We start from the raw sequence: 3,437 nt of genomic DNA, 5'->3' as shown, positions 1-3,437 counted from the left end.
AGGGGGTCCTGGTGAACCATGGCTGCGAACCAGCGACCGTCCAAGTGCCCGTGGACCGTAGGCCTGTCTGCCTGAGGAAATAGATTGCTCGTCTCTGGTCTGCCACGCGCAGGACGACTGGACGACGGACGGAAGCTGCAGACCACCAATTTTCTTGGCGACCTGGGGCCGGGGTCGTGGCTATCCAAGCTTCCAGGAGTTTCAATTGAAAATGGAATCCTCAAGTTCGAAAGAAAACTGCACGACGTGTCATCGTACAAAAACTAGAAACACAGGCGCCGCATTGCCGCGCCCACTACAGAGTTGTGAGCTCTGGTAAGTACCTTGTGATCTAGTCATCCAAATGGATTACTTGCCCAATCAACGGTTCTTGATCTCTAATTGAGGTTAGCAAATAAACTTTATTTTGCAATATGGCATTATGGCATTATCAGCAGATAATAGTTGAGCTGAGGAGAAATTCAGTGAGTTATGTGCTTGCTTCATATTTTTTGCAGTTGCTTGGGCTGGCTTTGCAGCCGAACCGCTCGACTGCAAGCTCCCAGCAGGAGCTGTAGCCTGATTGGCAGAGTCGATTGTACACGGGGAACTAACAGCTTGATTGCAGCGGCTGTTGCTGGATGCTGCAACATCAAGCTGTTCCCAGCACCTATTTTTGTAGTTCACGTGCAATATCTTTCTGTGATAAATCTCCCATCTGGAACCAAAGAGAGGTAGCATCACAAAGTTGTATCCTTGCATGTGAGAAAACACATCATCCTCGGAAGAACATGCACTGGAGAAGGACGAAGGTATTGATGATAATAGCTGTTGCTATATAATAAATATAGTATTAATAGGAGTGAATACTATCCGCACACCTTGGATCATGGTGCTCTCACCTCAAAACTGGAAATAGTATTTTGGAACTGATCTGACAAAGCTGGCAATTGAAAAATCATAGCAGGACTCACAAAGGCTTAGGGATGAAAAAGCTACAAAATGTGAGGAATCAAATAATGGGGTACATACTGCAGCTCAGCAGTAGACATTTCTGAATCTTGAAACTTGCTTCTCCAAATTTTCTTTAGAAAAACTTCTAGAATATCTTCCTTTCATTTCTTAAAAAATATGTTCATTAATCTACTATCCATGTCTCTTAATTTCTTAGGTGACATAGTAGATAATAATGCATGGTATCTTGAGAAAATTATGCATGATAATTTTGTATGAGACTGTTATGCTCTCTGTCAAGTCTAGTTAGTTTCCCTACATAATGGGGTATATATTATTTTACTCAGATCATAAAGACAAGGGGTAATGCTCTACAAAGTACAAACAGTGGCGGATCTAGGAATATATCAAGGGGGGCTGAGTTTCTTCTTCCTCTCCTTTTTTTTCTTCTTCCTCCCATTCTTTCTCATTCTTTCTCCTCAAAAATAGAGGGGGCTCAAGGGGGAGCTCCATTGTTTGTGGGGTCCGGGGGGGCTGAAGCCCCTCTAGACCCACCGCTAGCTCCGTCCCTGAGTACAAATACACCAACTCACATGACTAACAGGATCACTATATGCTGTAAGGCAACGACATTTTTTATCAGAACTGAGTGATGAGATATGTGCATATATAAAACTGCAAGGAACATAGAACATTTCTGATGTGCATATATAAAACTGCAAGGAACTTAGAACATTTCAGATGGGCGAACATGTGCACTACCCATATTGAAGTAGAGGGGGATGGCAGGGGAAAGGAGGGGGGAGGGGAGAAGAGAGGGAGATAGCTGGCCGATCCCTCGGCAGCACACCCGCCGAATTAGAGGCCACACAAGCTGGGGGTGATGCGGCGCCCGTGGCAATGCCGCAAGGGGATGGGAGTCGGGGCAGGCGGACGCCAGGTGCTGCTGCAGGCAACAACGTGTAGACGAAGGGCGGCGGGCGGGGAGCAGCAGCGCAGGGGACGAACGGGTTCGGGAGGATTCGCGAGCGCCGCGGGTACGTGGCTTAACGGGCGGAACTCGTATCGGACACATCGCGAGTCGGTTGGATCCGACGGTTAGCCCATTTACCATCCGAGTTTCCGTCCAGGATTTGTTTTAGGCCAGTCCCAATTTAAGAAACCACTAGTAGTTTCTATACTTGACATGTCATATAGACACTACTTATAGAAATTATATCTCCAATGGATAGTTTTTATAAATAAATTGCTATCCAATCATATCACTTCTCTCTCCTATTCCTCTCCAATCCTCTCTCTTTTTGTCTTGGTTTTCGTATAGACATGATTTCTTGCATGAGATCTGGTTTTTTCTTATTTTATCTTCTCTTCTCATTAACTTTGCTGCCACCTCGCCTTTTTGCTTACATGGCAACATATTTAATGCTATGGAAACTAGCTGAGTTGGAGGGTTGTGGCTGCTCTTAGAAGATGAAAATGCCCTCTAAGCTTTGGGTTGTGGGCCTTCGACTGGCCTTCCTGGGCACAGTTGTTAGAATACTTGGGCTTCCCTGTGAAAAGTAGTCTGTTAGTCCTAATGTTGCTCTATTCTGAACAGACAGGCATGCGGGCCCAGGAATTCACTGGGCCTAAAGTTGTTCTGTGCGGTGGAATTTGTCCTAAACTCGCACGCACCCATCAACCATCATCCATCGTCATTTCTGGCCCAATACATGACCTCCAGCATCCCTCATGCTGTGTTTTTTATTCATGCGATTTCTGAAGTCCTTCGACAAACAGTGTGATACTTCATAGTTCATACTTGCAACAATCAACTCCTAGGACTTAACCGAGTGATTAGAACATGATGACACACCGGCCATACCTTTCCTAATGTCCCTAATCTCTGTCTGCAGACCTCCCAGTGTACACTGGACACAGATGAAAGCAAGAACTGCAACAGAATTAGGATCTGCACTGCGCACATACTACACGCAAACACACACCGGAGGTGCAAAACACCACGTCTCCAATCTCCGCATGTTGCAGATATTGGGTTCGTATCTGTGCATCTTTCGGCGTCCGGCGCGCATCGCCATCCTTGGCTGGGCTAGCTCATCACCGCCTGGTATCTGGAAAAGCAGAGAGGTCTCCTCCGACCTGCCCGCCTTTCGCAGCTCCGAATTTCCACCGGAATCCGGGCCCCACGCCCCAGGTGGTGTGCGTCTCTCCTCTGCAGGACGGCAGGGTCCCTGGCGAGGCGACGACGACGCGATTGTCCTCTTGTGCCAGCCCACATGCAAAAGCCAACAAAATTGTTGCCGCCCAAGTGTGAGATTCTCCGTGCCCGTGTTTACCGCCGGAGCGGAAGACGACGCGCGCGGGGAGCTGTTGGAGTTGCTTTTGGCTTCGACAGCCAGACATGCCCAAAAATAGCACTCGAGTCGAGTGGATCAAGACGCAAGGGCCGTCGAAGAAGATACTAGCACAATCACAAAAAAAAGAACACAAGGGACGAGATTTGG

The 3,437-nt window shown here is 47.4% G+C and overlaps 1 long non-coding RNA gene across 1 annotated transcript; it reads left to right on the top strand.

The window, feature by feature from the left end:
- The first annotated feature begins 233 nt into the window (after window positions 1-233).
- Window positions 234-1,209, top strand: LOC120676787. Its single transcript, XR_005675989.1, has 2 exons — window positions 234-386; window positions 498-1,209. It is a non-coding gene; the product is annotated as an uncharacterized LOC120676787 (long non-coding RNA).
- The last annotated feature ends 2,228 nt before the right edge of the window (window positions 1,210-3,437 follow it).

Source organism: Panicum virgatum, chromosome 5N (genome assembly GCF_016808335.1).
Source record: "Panicum virgatum strain AP13 chromosome 5N, P.virgatum_v5, whole genome shotgun sequence".
Taxonomy (NCBI): domain Eukaryota; kingdom Viridiplantae; phylum Streptophyta; class Magnoliopsida; order Poales; family Poaceae; genus Panicum; species Panicum virgatum.
The sequence above is the reverse complement of the archived record's forward strand: the minus strand, read 5'-3'. Positions and strand labels throughout refer to the sequence as shown.